This window comes from Centruroides sculpturatus, unplaced genomic scaffold, assembly GCF_000671375.1.
Source record: "Centruroides sculpturatus isolate CEXI.00-Female unplaced genomic scaffold, Cexi_2.0 scaffold508, whole genome shotgun sequence".
NCBI classification, from domain to species: Eukaryota; Metazoa; Arthropoda; class Arachnida; order Scorpiones; family Buthidae; genus Centruroides; species Centruroides sculpturatus.
Genome location: NW_019384691.1, coordinates 301,834 through 317,800, shown reverse-complemented (window position 1 = coordinate 317,800; position 15,967 = coordinate 301,834). Strand labels below are relative to the sequence as shown.

At 29.9% G+C, this 15,967-nt stretch overlaps 1 protein-coding gene across 5 annotated transcripts in view; it reads left to right on the top strand.

Annotated features, from left to right (window-relative positions):
* The first annotated feature begins 3,194 nt into the window (after positions 1-3,194).
* The window catches only part of LOC111627335 (DCN1-like protein 4), a 67,965-nt gene continuing 55,192 nt past the window's right edge, over positions 3,195-15,967 (top strand). The window contains exons 1-3 of one of the 5 annotated variants that reach the window (XM_023370893.1): positions 3,467-3,695; positions 4,310-4,459; positions 15,347-15,431. The gene's annotated coding sequence lies outside the window, so the exon portion shown is untranslated. Of the gene's footprint in view, positions 3,344-3,466; positions 4,460-15,346; positions 15,432-15,967 lie in introns of those variants that run through there. The other 4 variants (XM_023370890.1, XM_023370891.1, XM_023370894.1 and 1 more) reach the window with 4 other exon arrangements.

Below are 15,967 nucleotides of genomic sequence, written 5' to 3'. Positions count from 1 at the left end.
CTGGATGGCCTAGCAATTAAGGTGGCAGCCTACCGCTCTGGCGTACCTGAAATACCTAGGAATTTTTCGGGAGTGGTCCGTCCGAATATGTTGGGTCCCGTCCCTTATCGCCCGACAGCTCCATAATGGGCTTGCTAAAAAAGGCGATCTTAGTGTCCACAGGGCGGAAAGAGTTTTATAAAAAACTGTTTCGTCCTGTGGACACTGAGAGCTTTTTTTCTTTTTTAACAAGCCGATAATGATGAGGAACGGAGCTCGACATATCGGGACGGTCCACCCCTGAAAAATTCTTAGGACTTTTTGACCCGTCCGAATTTAGTGGTAAAACCTTAACCACTTGGCCATTCAGTCGTCTAATTTTAAATATTTTTATTGCGTTTCTGTATAAATATCTTTCCTGCCGCTTATATGTAATTCTCATCGCGTACATAAATTGTCTTCCGTAAGCGGAGAGGCGGTAAAATCTTTGGCCCGCCGCGCGCCGCTCTGAGAAAGCTGCGTTGGAGTCCGATGATCTCTGGAATTTTTCTGTAGTAGTCTTTTCTGGATTTGTTGGGTTCGGCCACTCGCTACCTGGCTGCTCCCATTGTGGACTTGCCCAAACTCGTGATGTGTTCAGAAAGGAAAGACCATCTTAGTGCCTACGGGAGAAAAGAGTTAAGAAAAGAAATATGGGAGATAAGCCAATGACTGAGCGTATCAAACACAAGGGTCTTTCTGGTGGAAGTGATAAATGCTTCTATGCCGGCAGTATGGACGATCGGAAGACCTAAATAATAAACGCATCTGCATATTGCCCCGGGGACACAAGTTAGAATCTGATTAAAGCCTTGAAATCTTTATCAGTAACTACAGATACTCTCTATATATATTCTAGGCTTTATCTCTTATCATCTGGCTACTCCTATTACACTCTTGGCCGAACCTATGATTGCCATATCTGAAGCTTTTATACTTATTACCTGCAAAACGGAAATAGTTGGATAGGTGATTAAGGCTTCAATCCACCACTTTGGAGAACCAATGATCGAATCGGGTGATCAATCCCAGGAATTTTTCGAGGGCGATCTGTCTGAAATATATTTGTTTGTTTATTTAGTTTAGCAACGCAACACTTATGCGACTGCCTAGGGGGATGTCTTCCAGGAGGTCTTTTTAAGGGAAACTGGCCTCTATTTAGTCGTTACAAACGTGGAGAAAACCCGTCCGAGCGAGGCGCGAGCCCACGACCGAACTCCCAGTGTTCAGGGAATGAAGACCGCTTGGCCACTGGTCGGCCTTCTTCTGTTTTTCGTTTGAAGAGAGAGTGCTGAGAGAAGAGGATCTGTCCAAGAGAGAAGGATCTTTCCGTTGTTATGGTTGACCCGGTTCGATGGATGTTTGTTGACGACTCGAAGAGGAGGTGATGTCAATCCGGAGAGAGAGTTGAAAGTGAAGTTGAGGATGCAACCAAGTAAGGTCCGGAACTGAGAGAAATTGGAAAGAAGCTTCCTTGTCCTTGAAATTCGTGGTTTTTATTATTTTCTGTTCCTGATTGCCCATTCCGATTAGTTGTTTTTCCTCGTTCTCACTTTCTAAGTGTTCTTTCACTCGTTACTGACAAGTAAGTGTAACAGATGTCAACTTGGATCGCGAGATGAGTCAAATCGCCATTTAATTAGATTCCAAGCGGAGATAGTTGATCTTAAGCTTTACATTATCTAGTTTTCGTTTTTCATGTTTCTGAGAAAAGGTTTTTCTTTTCATTATGCTTTTCCTTTTATGTGTCAACAGACACATAAAAGGAAAAGCATGTCAGAAGTTGGTTCAATATTCACAGGAATGATATTAAAAAAGTTTCTTCACAGTTTTATTGATAATGATAAGCAAATTCAAACGATGTGGAGAATTAAATTAATGAATTATTACTTTTATTAATGAATCATCTGTTAAGTTAATTGTAATATAGTAAGTTTGCTGTTATACAAAGGCATTTCTCTCCTTTCTAATTTTACTATATATTTTTTTATGTTTGTTTTTACTTCGTTACAGTCTTTTTTCGTTCTTTTACTATTTTCTTGCTTCAATTTTTTTAATAAATGAGTCATACTGTGTGATACTCAATGACTTCACAATAATGTCATGCAAAACTTTTGTATTGTGGTATCATTTGTAACGTAGTTATGTAATGTATCTGACAGATTAAAAAATTATAAATTGTTTAAACTCTTATATGAATTAAGGAACCATGAGCATTTTCAAGAACAAAATATGTAGGGATACAATAATATAATTTGTAATTCGGCTAAAAACATGGATCTACACGTGTCTATTATTATAGATATACGGAAGGGTTAAAAGGCCACAAGCTTTTTCAAGTCTTTTCACCCTTTTAAATAATACCTGAAACTACAGACCTGTTCAATGAATATACAGTCAAACCTATAAACAACGGCCACTGACGGAAACATAAAAAATGGCCGTTCTTTGGAGGTTATTCTGTACGCATCCTGAAAAAATGGCCTTCATTATTCCAATGTATTTCTTTGACTAGGATTCCATTAAAAGATCCTAACAAAAAATCTTCTTGAATAGTGAACTTATTATAATAAATACTAAAGGTTCTTAGAGACAATAATGGCCTTAAAGAGTTTCTCACAAGAGTTATAACACATATAAAACGGTAAGAAACTCATTTAAGTCCTCTGAATTGTTTATAGCCTTCCAGGTCTAAAAATTACAGTGAACGAAGCATAAGAGAGATTTTAGGAATTTCAACCGACTGTATTTCTAACAACCTCCATATAAAAGGTTGATTCTTAGTAAACTTCAATAGTGTATCATAGGTTACCGAATACATATCTTCAAAGCAAATTCAGTGTAGCAGATAAGACGAGAAAGGACAGAAAATATCTTCATTCTCATCAGACGATTGCACTTGGCATCGTCACCGCAGTAACTCATGATTTATAATTCCTATTCTGGTCACGTTTTATTTTAATTTTAACGTCAAGCATTTTACATTCTGAATACGGAGATAAGAGTCCACTCAAACAAGATTCGAGTCCAGACACTTGATATCATTTGAAAAAAAAAAAAAGCGAGAAAAGATACCAAATGTTATAAATAATAATATTTCTTACGATATTTTACTTTTATTTATAGTTTTTTTTAATTTTTACTTCACGAAATATATTTCTGAAAGTCTGCAGGTGTTACTTCCCAGACGAATATCTCTTTGTTATGTATCTGTCTGGTATCCATATGAAAATCCCACTAAATCACATGGCCAGGTCGTCCGAAGCGGCGGTATAGACCGAACGGAAATTTGTACAAAATACATCGCAACTTCCATCCTCGAAAGGTATGTAGAACGTTACCTCAATTGACATTTAATCAAACTCCATTTTAAAACATTCGAAAATCATTTAATCCTTATATAAATTTCTCATAAACGAATTATAATCCGTTTGTCGTGTCGGATTATAGAGAAATCCGTAAAGAGATAGATGAAATTGACTCTTTTCGAAGGGCGTCGGTTTCAGTTCGTTCATTCGTTTTAATAGGAAAAAAAAATATTTATATAAATATACATATAAATCGTAGCTTATAATAATATCTCGAGTTGACATTATAAGGTTTAATATATTGCGTGGTGTATGAGAAGAAGCGTTAAGTTACACGACATCTGGCCTTTAACACCCAAGAGCTTGAAAGTAAGTTAGTGGATAATAGACTAGTCGAAGATGAACGCCGCATTGCATCAAGATTTGCGATTTTTCATGGAATAAAATATTCGATTTCTAATATTCAAACCATTTTCTTATAAATTATAAAGTTGCAAAACACATACAATCCATAGAATTAGTGTTTGCATATGGAATATAAAGAGTTTCAGCTGATTGAAATTGATTACTAAAATTTTGATTTCTCTTTCTTCTAATTTAAATAAAATATTCATTAATTAGATAAGGGTAATTAATTCATCCTGCTTCAGTATATATGTATATAAATATACAATAATAATACAAAATAATTATCTAATTTCTACTTCCTAAATAGATTTCTCATATGGTTTTTGGTATTGGAAGCATCATTGATAGGTTTTTATTTACATTAAAGTGAAAATCAATAGTTTGTTGCAAATATCTTACATTTTTGCATCGTGCCGGATTGATTTTTCGGAAAGTAAAGTGTTTCGGTCTGTTCGGTATCAAATTATGCTTTAATTAGGATGCGAATTCTTTTAATTTCTATGGTAAAGGAGTTTAGTTAATACGTACAGTACATTTATAATCAATAATAGGATTGAGGTAGATTTATTTCGTAGAGGACCGAATGTTTTCGAACGAGATAAAAATGGTCAGTCGTTCAATTTAAACCGAGGAGAGAAGCAATCGCACTGATGTTTTAGTGTTTAACCTATTATATTCCTGGAAGATAATTTTTTAATCACAATTTAAATTGTGATTTAAAAAAAGTAAGTTTATTAATACGACTTTCAAAAGTATTACCTTAATTTTAACTACAAATGCGGATGTTCGAAATTTCTTCTTGCAAATTTCGTGGACTCGAGATTTGTGCAAATACTGCCGTGAAGAAGTATTAACAAAATCAATTATTATTATTATTATTATAATTTTTTAATAATTAAAAATTTATGTAAGCATTCGAAATATTTACATAAATTTTTGTTAATTGTTTATTATAAAATAGTTGATACGACTAAATACTGTACTAAATAGAAATAGTGTTGTTTTTTTAAATGCAAATTTTGAAATTAGATCTAATTAAACATAACATTAATAAAATGACTAAAAAATGAATTAAAATAAATTGCCAAATGGAAATTTAGATAAGAGAGAGAATAAACTGAAAAATATAAGTTAAACTTTTATATAATTATCAGTTAAAACAGGATAATTAAATCAGAGCTTTTTATAATTTTTTTATATAATAAAATTACATATGGAAATTATTACTACAAAAATGAATAGCATAAAAAATTCTTATTTGAAGTTTTAATTAATAAATTTATTTATAAATACAATAATTAATAATAATAATAAATTTCATTTGTTTTATTTTTAAAATTCTGCAATATAAGCTTGGCAGTAACAGTTTAATTTCTACATATTGATTTGATATAAAGTTATTGATTAGGCCATAAACTTTGTGTTGAGATTGTATTCAATGAACTTGTATTTTGAAATATTGTCAGATTTATAGTGTAGATTATATGTATAAGTTTTTATTAAAAACTATTTAAATAAAGATATTATATAGTTTATATTGTAATGTATTATTTGTTGCATTTAAAGTATGCAAATTATCAAAAAATTAAACTATGTAATGATATAAATATTTATTAAGTTTTGCACTTATTAATATAATAATTAATAGTGCAAGGTTGATAGAAAAATAACTCATTAATATCAGTATGAAATTTGGTAGAATGTTAATTTATGTTATAAAATTTTAACTTTAAATTATGCAGTATAATGTATGTATATGTATACACATTGTGAATGTGTTATATAATGAGAAAAATTTCTGCTGAAAATGTGCATCAATACTTTATTATATGATGGTTTCACAATTTTATTTTGTGAACGAATCAATAAATTCTGCCCTTTTAATGATTATTTTAGGCTTAGTTAATATAACTTTTAATGCACAACCAAAATATTGATTATGTAATAATAACCAGAAATGTACACAGTATATTTTTATATTCTTTCATTTTCTGACTTTAATGCTGTTTAGATTTATATAATTGAAATAAAATCAGAATGTTGTTGTGCAAAATTTCTTTGAATCATCTCAAATTCTATTAAATTACTTAACTATACATAACTAGCATTTATATATTCATGTAAAGTAGCTAGCATCTTGTATAGTATGTTTCTTAACTTACTTGATAAACTATAAAACTGTATATTTTTCTGGGTTTTTACTAGAAATTTTTTATACTTCTGTCAAATAACTTGCAGTTTGTTTAAGTAGAGACAGCATATATAATAGAAATTCCATTACATCAGTTATTTTTAACACGTAGAGACATTTTTTGAGGTGTGAGACTTTTTCTGGAGGATAAAATTATTTCTTTGTGTTTTTTAAATCTATTTTCACTTTTTTTTTTTTGGAAAATGACTCTTTTTTAAAAATAAGATCTTTGTAAAACTATATCAAGTATCAAATTTAAATATATAATTGTTTCTTTTTCTTGTTTAAATTTCTAACTTAGACCTAAATGTTTTTATATTAATAAATGCACAAAACAGAATTTTCTTTCTTAATTTACTTAGACTTAAAGTTAAGCTAAAACACATATGAGAAAACAGGACGATCTTATCTCCTTAGAAAAATTAGCAAATTTTTTTTATTGTGTGGTGCAAGAATGCATCTTAAAAATTTGAAGAGTGCAAGCAGAGGAAAATGTTAGGTCATGTTTAGAATAAACACTAATCAATAATGAAAAATATAGGAGCGTTTTAAATTAAGTAATTGAATTTTAGCATTAAAATTTATCATAGCTTTGGAGAAGTTTGCTATTGTAGTTAGATACAGAATGGTGGAGAAAAATAGTTCATTAAAGGACTTAACCTAACAAGCACAGGAGAAAATGAATGAATAAAAATTTTTAAAAAATGAAATTTATTAGTAATTAAAATTATTCTATACCAAATATCAACCATAGCTAGATCCCTTTATTGAGCTATTAAGGCTAAATAATTACTAAATACAATGCACGTAAATATACCAGAAATATCCTGCACAAATTATCAGGTTAATTTGTGCAGGATATTTCTGGTTTACCTACCAACTACTGATACTTTGTGTTATCTGCCTGTGCAGTATACTGGCACATTCTGACTAAAAAATAGCCCTGCCTCAAACTATTAAAGCATGGATATGCAGTTCAATATCTCTAAAAGACACATGAAATTGAACAAAACCTAATATTAAAAAAAATAATAATTCAAATTGGATATACATACTACTTTTGAAATAGATTGTAAGTAATAAATATGCTTATTTACACGATCTCTACAAAAATCATGGTAGGTAGTTAGTTAAAGTAGAAAGCCATTCTATGTATATAAATGATAAGTTAAAAACATTTGAAATATTTTGCTTGCTCTTTATATTAACAAATCAAAATTTTTGCACTTAAATACATCACTTGTAAGTTAAACATTTTCACTGTGCAAAGTTTAATTTTGTTATTTTATTGAAAAGATGTGTTGACGTTGAAACAGAAGCAAGATTACAGCTGTATGTAAATGATTATAACGTCAGCTACATCTATAAAAGATTATTGTAAAACTGAACGTTTTCTATCTAATTGCTTTAATCAGTTATGATTTTAAGAATTGAATTCAATAACGTAAGAATTTTCATCTATTATTATTTTTTAACTTAAATTAATGGTATAGTAAATTTATTGAGATTCATACATTTATTTAAATGAGACATTTTCAAGGTTTTTACAAAAGAAATTGAGGATGCAGAAACAGCATTCTTCTAAAATAAATTAGAAATAATCAAAAATGAAGGGAAAAATTAATAGTTTTAATAAAAATATAAAATGTTTGATCCCGAATCCATTTCTGTAATTGATCTATCATGCCTGAACAATGTAACTAATAATGAAAGTTTATATTAAACTTCCACTCATAGCTATGTAGACCTCAAACAAGATTTTCAAGTATCCAATATCATGTTTAGGTCCTTGTAATAGACCTTGTAGACTTAAGTGTTGGTTTATGGATTTTGAAGGCCTCAATGTGTCTAAGGTGGTGCTTGGCAACCTTAGCTTGGAAATTCTTGTTTGAGGTTTACATGATGTAACACAACATGCATTTTTTTTCTTTGCACATGTCACAACAATGTAGCAGATTGTGAAATTTATTTACTCTATTTTTCCAAACTCGAAATTTAATTTATTAATTAAATTATATCATTAAGTTTAAGATAGTGACTTGCCCTTTAGTCCCAGCGTAATTATAACTGATTAAACTATATTACGGCTAGGTTTAATTTGGCAAACTGGTAGCATTAACTGAATCTTATTCTAGTCTAGCAAACTAAACAAGTGTTGTTTAATAAAAGCAGAAATATTTGTCTATCTTTCATTATCTTATTTATTGATAGAATATGACAACATTATTCCAAATAAGCTCAATACTATGTGCAGAAATATATCTTCTTTTCAAAAGAAAAATTGTCACCTGTTGATAATAATAATAATACATAATTGAAATTGAAGTATATAGAGAAAATCTGCTTGCAATAAAACTTGAAGCTATACTTTGAAAAGGCAGACAGATATGTTAAGCTGATTTTATTTTGTTTATTGATAAATACTGTATATAGTTAGTCCTCAACTTATGTAAGTTTGTATTATGTAGAATTTGACTTACAGAATAAGTCTTAGGGTGCGACTATGCAGACGCGAGCGAGCGAGAATATGTGGCGAGAAGAGGCGAGATGCGATAAATATCAAAACCTGTCAGATATGTGCGAGAACCAGAAATTCGCTCTCGCCAAGTGTTATTTCTCGCTTCTCGTTTGTGCATGGTTTTCCTTTGCGAAAACTAAATCACTCGCTCTAAATTCGTGTCTGCATAGTCACACCCTTAGAATATATCTCTTGCATATGTTGGGAACAGACTGTATATATCTATGGTGGCCAAACTGTGGCAACCAAATAGCCTACTTATACAATTTATTTTTATAATCCAGAAATACTTATACAATTTATTTTTATATCAGAACAGTATTATATATAATGATAGAGAATGCAGCTACTATGTATTTCTTGTGACAAGGTTTGGCCACCCCTGGTATATATGCTTTAAAATAGTTAAGATAGTAAATGAGAAATTCTTTATATGAACATGTATACATATTTGTGAAAATGATTTAAGTTTAAGGTTGTAAACATTATTTTTTTTTATTAATGTTTATCATATCTTACTTAACATCAGAAATTATCATATTTATCTAACAGGTGCATAACTGTAAAATGGGTAATGAATGGAAATGCTTATATTTTGTTCATAATATGTATTTTTTTTCACTAAAAAAATTATTTTCTTAAACTGATTTATTCTTTAAAAATGAAGTAAGGGGGAAAAAACTTGTAAATATTTAATAGTAAATAATGTAAACATGTCTATCAATTGGTGTTATAACTATTGTCTATAAATTGTTATTATTTCAGTCTACTAATTGGTATTGTAACTCCTTTTAAGTAAATAATGCTTTCTAAAAAATATTTTAAATGTTTTCTAATTTTTTTGAAAAACTTATTATTTAATGAGCGAGCAATTATTTATTGTGACATCATCACAATGCCGATCTTCAATTTTTAATCATATTTTTAATTTATTTCATTTAAAATGTATTCTCTCCACCTGAAATTAGTAGTGCTTTGCCCCTGTACGTCATACTTTTCCTTTAACAATAGAATTATGCTGGTTGTTTACCTAACACCTTTCAGGGGAAAATTTTTGAATTGAAATAACATTACTTCCGGTTTTCATTGGAAGTTTGTAAATAGTTAATTTGGGTCTCCTGCCCATATGGTTTCTATATCTGGTCTTGTATTTCATCCATCTAACTCCATTCTTGTGATTAAGGAATGACTGACAACGGTCAAATTTATAAATACAGATTTTTCAAATTGCAACCCAATTACTTTCAATAGCAAATATGCTAAGTTTAGTAGAAGTAAGTTTTATTTTATACCTACCTGTATAAACATACATAAAATTTTGTTTTAATATCTGAGTTGTCAGAGAATTTCCAGATAAATTATATTTATATTTATGCTACGTATTGCAATCTTTGAATATTCACTTTAGATGACTTGCAGAAGATTTAATGCTTCAGATTTATTCATCACATTACAATGCTTTGATTTTGTAGTTGCAACAAGAGGGCAAATACTGTTTTAAAAATATTTCTTCTTTTATAATTTACTACTGTAGTGAATTGAAATGAATTATCACAGGAAATCTGTATTTAGTACAATAAATTTAGTAATATCTGATAAACTTTAAGAACAGCAAGAACAATTACTTGCATCAGATCTTGCATTTCTGGTCATATTCTTATGATATTACCTCTCATAAAATGAATATGTTCCTAAACTCAATGTTTTTTTAAAACGCTTTAGCCAAATTTTCCAAAACTCTTGTTGCCAATAAAACACTTGCAACAAGTTCCTCAAGCTTTTAAATTTGTTAAAACTGATGAGTGATGCATCAATGACATAGCCTGATTAATGATGATTTGAATTATGCTATTTATAGAATATAATTTTGTGTATGGAATTGCTGTGTAATGATATAATTATCTTTCTTTTTAGTAAATGTTAAAAATAATTTTAAATTGTCAAGTGTGGGTGATTTTATTGGAACATCATTGATGTAATCTCAACAAAGTGTTTTTAAATGTTGTATACAAAGCTTATTTTCATATTGCTTTAAAAAATATGTTGAGTTCAGGAATGCAGATATCAGACAATTTGACTACAAACTTTCAAGTCAAAATTTGTTATTAGATCAGTCGCATTAAGCAGTTTTTCTCAGGAGTATTAGTCCCTTCCTTGCCCACAATTATACACAGGAAACTTCAAATTTATAAAAAGTAATGAAGAATAAGATATATTCAAGTTTACCAATCAATTAAAATAGTATCAAGAACAATATGCCTAATTATAAATAGGAGTAGAATAAATTTTTCAAAAGTTATGGTGGTGATGTATGCAGTGTTGTGTTAACTTAAACCAGTGTTTCTCAACCTCTAACGAATCGTCGCCCCCGTCAACATAGTATCGCCCCCTTTAATAAAACCGTTACATAGTATTGCTCCTTCAATAAAACCGTTACGTAGTATCGACCCTTCACTTCAAAATTCCGATGCCGAGGACCAAGGCTAACGCCAAATTCCTACTGCATTGAATAGACTAGTGACTAGTATAATGTTATTTGTTTAATTATTGTACGATATAACGAATAAAATATCTAATTATTCTTAATATAATGTTTTACTATATCGCCCAGAAAATTGTTTTTTGCCTCCAAAATATAAATTGTTACTAATCGCCCACTCAACATGGAAAAACGCCCACATGGAGGCGATATCGCCCCCATTGAGAAACACTGACTTAAACTCAGTGATCAAGTTCTGCATTTATTACTTCTAAGTCTAATAAATTAATTGAAAAATAAAGAAAGTAAGAATAATACTCGCTATATGTTCATATGCAGTGTCCAAACTCCAAATTCGGCCATTGAAAAATAGATTTTAACTCTTAATGGTAATTCTATTGTTTTGGCCTTGCATTGTTGACATTCTAACATTTGTTCAAAATTTGTAAATGTTTTAATTTTGAAACTATGATCAGGTGTATTTTTTGTTTAAATTTTTGATTCTATCTTTTTCTATCTGACCAGTAATATTATGGCATTCGAATAAGTATAATTATGGCATAGGCTAATGAATTCCCTAAACTGCATGTATTTGAATATATGATTACTATGTATACTTATACTTTTAATTTGTTTATCTTTCTATAGCTAAGCAGCTTTTGTATGTATTAGAATATTTTAATAATAAATTTTACTTGTAAAGGACTTCTTTTAGACTTATCTTTTTCACTTGTTTCCTGATAAGTGAAAGTGTGTATTCTAATTTTACTTTTTTCAAATCAGATTACATTAAAAGAAATTTGGAGTGAATATCAAAGGTGCAGCATGGCTTAAATACACTAAATACTTTTTCCTAAATGTTCTGTGCTGAAATACGGCTGCGTCTTATATGACCGGGCCTCTTTATACATATTAAAATACAGTAATTACGATGTAAATACATTTAAGGATTGTGACTGTTACATCAGTAAATGTATAAGTATCATGCAAGCGGTTGCATATGAGAGAATGAATGGGCTCGGGATGGAAGAGGGCGTCAAGAGACAGCATGCCAAAAATAACTACGCATTTAACCAGTAAAAACAAATATTTATTTTCTGAGTAAAAAGTACAAAAACAAAATAGAGGATGTCTTACTGCATGACAAAATGAGTGTGTTCATAGTTGCATATGTGGGTTGATAAATATCTGGATGGTTAGTGTTGACGATCGTTGACATCTCAGAGGGAAGGGCTTGGTCCAGATGAACCTTGATTTGAGGATAAAGTTCATGATGGGCTAGGCACTGGTTTGTCAAGGGGAGCAGTAAAAGTCTGGTGGAAAGTGATGGGAGTTTGGGAAGATTGGCGGTTGAGGACAGCGAGGAGATAAACACACCTTAAAACCTTGGTAAAGTACAGGGAGTGAGCAGTTGGTCCAGTCCCCAATTTTATTTGACATGTCCTCCGACGAGTAGTTTTCTATTGGAAGATGTGTCACCTACAATGGAAGTGTTATCAATGGGAAAATCTTTCAAAGTTTCTCTGTTGAATTTGTTAAATGAAATAATTCTCCGTTTTTTTTTTTTGTTCTTTTTTTCTTCCTTTGTTTTTTTTTTTTAACAAAAATTAAATAAGACTAAGATTGTTGAAATTAACACTAGCCAGGGTTCTTACAGGATCTTAGTAGTATACTGGCCATAGGAAAATTCATGGGTGACTGTAAGTTGTCCTAGCATATAACAGACGAAGAATTTTGCTAGAAATATTCTCAAACATAAAAATTTTGAGATTAAAAGAATTTATGACAAATAAATATTTTATGTAAAAAAATCCTAAAATATGTATAGCACTATTCAGTAAAACATTTGTCATAAACTGCAAAAACAGCCATTCATTCCTTTAAATGCAATACAAATTTTACTTCTAATTTTGAAATGCAAATTGTTCCAGAGGACAACTTTTGTTCTTATTTTTAAATTGCAATTGGTTTTTTTTATCCTGAGGAAGGGTGTTTAAAATGACCAAAAATGTTGAAATAGTAAAATTTATACTGCATTTAAATGCATGAATGGTTGTTTTTGTAAGATACGTGAGCATTAAAGTACTAATTTATGTAAGAAGTTCAATAGCAAGAACAGAATAATAATAAGTTCAGAGATTGAGTACTTTCATTGACAAGCCAAAATAAAAGTTAATTTTGTTTTCTGTTTCAAAGATAAACAAATCATCTAATAAACAAAGCGATAATTACAAATACATCGCACTAACCTTGTATAGCTTTGCAGTTACTACTTAAAAACGTAACACAAATTGGAGACCTGAACGGTTAAAAATTGGAATCGCACCAGAAAAACATATAGAACACCCGAGGAAGACCCTAGAAGTGGGTCGAAAATGTCTGTGTTACGTTTTTAAGTAGTAACTGCAAAGCTATACAAGGTTAGTGCGACGTATTTACCTTTGATAAATTGCCTTTTACACTTACTGACTGCATAGAAAACAGGTTAGCATCATGAATTCTAAAACTTTGCTTTCTTCCTATATATCTGTCAAAGAAAAGAAAAGCAACTTTCTGAATTATGACAATGAGAGGGCATTTCAAATGCCTAAAGTAAAACTCATTCCGAAATTTATTCTGGTCATTCCTGATTACAGGACATAATTTTAAGAGTAGGCTTCTTGAATGCAGATGTAGAAGTGTTTTATCTTAAATGGAAATAGAGAATAATAGTTACTTATTTAAATAAAAAAATCTTATTCTGTTAGAATGGCAGTCTCCAACCTTTTTTGACTTGCACACCTCTTAACAGCCCATTTTTTAAGTTTATTTACAAATTCTCATGAATTTCATTTTGCACATTCATCAAACAGTTACACCTTGGTCAATGATATGGTGCTGTGCAATTATATGTAAAGAAAAACTTTTTTAAATTGAAAAGCATCGGCGGAAGGACACAGATAAATGTGATAAAAATATAGTATGTAAAGATGTATTTTGTTGTATGTAGCTTGCAATTTGTTTCTAATTATAGTAATAATTTATATATTATGTAATAATTATAATAAGTAATATAATATACAGATCTAATTGATAAACATTAGTAGTGCTATAAAATAAAATAAATGATTTAAAAGTTCCATTATTTAAAAAGTAGGTTGAAGAACACTGTTCTACATTGCCAAATGATCTGCTGGACTATCTATCAAGCTATATTAAGCTTTTAAGATCATTTGGTAATAAAAATACAGTAAAGCATTGAAAGTCTAGACCAATTGGGGCCATACCCTGTCTCAGTTTTCAAATATACATGTGTAAATTATCATTTTAAGCACTAAATTCCAAATACACTGTTATTCTTGTTTACGTATTATAAGTTAAAGCCAAGCCAAAGAATGTAGGATTACTTACAAAGATTCAAAATGTAATTTACAGAATTACTATATTTAAACAAAAAATATACTAATCGTAATTTCAAAATTAAAAAAAGTACGAATTATGAATGAACATTACGACATCAACAATGCAAGATCGAAAGAATATCAATTATGAAATTACATTAAAAAGGTTACTATCCATTTTTTGAAGGCCAAATCCAGATTTTTGACACTTTACTGTACGATAAATTGGGTGGTTGTTTATTATACTGTACTATTCGACATGGTTAAATATTTTAATAATTTTACAAAGAATAGTTTGATGTTAGAAATATAAAATTTTGAAATGGTACACTAATCAGAAAAACTATTTACTAGAATGCAGTTTTTATCGGGGATGTCAAAAGCTTAGTTTGTATGGGACCTGAGATAGAGCATAGAATGTATTTGTCTGTAAAGTTAATTTGTTCTAATTTCTTGTAAATTTTTTGTTTTTTTATGATAATTTTTTTAATCTTAATTAATTATATGTGGAATAATAAAAGTTGCATATTATCAGTTTTAATCATTACAGCAGCATTTGTAACCAGGATCAAGTTACAGTTAGAAGCTAACCAATAAGCATTCGTGTATTTGAAGTAAACTTCCAACTTGACCGTTGATCCTTGGTTATGAATGTGAGAATTAGAGAACAATTAAAGCTAACTCATGGAAAGGATAAATAAGAGGAGACTTTTTTCATTAGACAAATTATAAAAGTTTTATATTTATTACTATAAGAATGAAAGTAATGAGTGATTTATCTAATTTTTATAGCATTTAAACCAGGAATGGGGAGTCGGCAGAAAAATACCTGACACCCAGGTTGGTATTTTTTAAAATTGACTCTGACACCCATGAAAAGATTTGACTCCTGACTCCGACTCCTCATCCCTGATTTAAACTAGATATTGATTACTGTTGCACTTACCATTTCGATATTTATATGACTGATAAACATTATTTTTTCTATATAAAGTGATTCTCTTATATTATTTGATTAATAAATATTTCAAAAACTTTTTCCAGCTGAAGAGGATTCAGTTTTATTTCATTTTCTGCCATCACGGATCATAATCAAAGAACTCTTATTGTTCAAAATTTTCAGAATCTAGTAAGTAAATTGTTCCACAATTTTTAATTTGAAATAGTTTAAAAAAGTTTAAACTTAATATAATTATTTTGTATGCTAGTATTATATTATATTGTGTGTTTTCACAAAAAGTAATTTTTTCATCTACTGTTAATACTTTCAAAATAAATTCTGATTTAAAAATTATTTTATATACAGAATTTTTACCATTTTAAATTACTGTAATTATGTTATTTATTAACAGAAAACATTTTAATGTATATTAAAACGTTGGAAAACTGTCCAGGTTTTACATTTGCCCATTACAATTTTTCAATGCGTACACTTCATGTCATATGGCATGCATCAAACCCATACTCAAATTCTTTCTATGCTTGCTACAGCACATCCATGTCACTCCTCCCATGGCAGCTACAATTCTGCAGATCCTTTAGGGTACATCCTACATGGCCGCATCCAATGACCGTGAATTTTTTGTATGCTCTTCCAACTCGCCAACAACTTCTGTCCAGAGTGGAAGCGTGTTGTTTACAAAATGGCAGTGAGACGACTTTGTC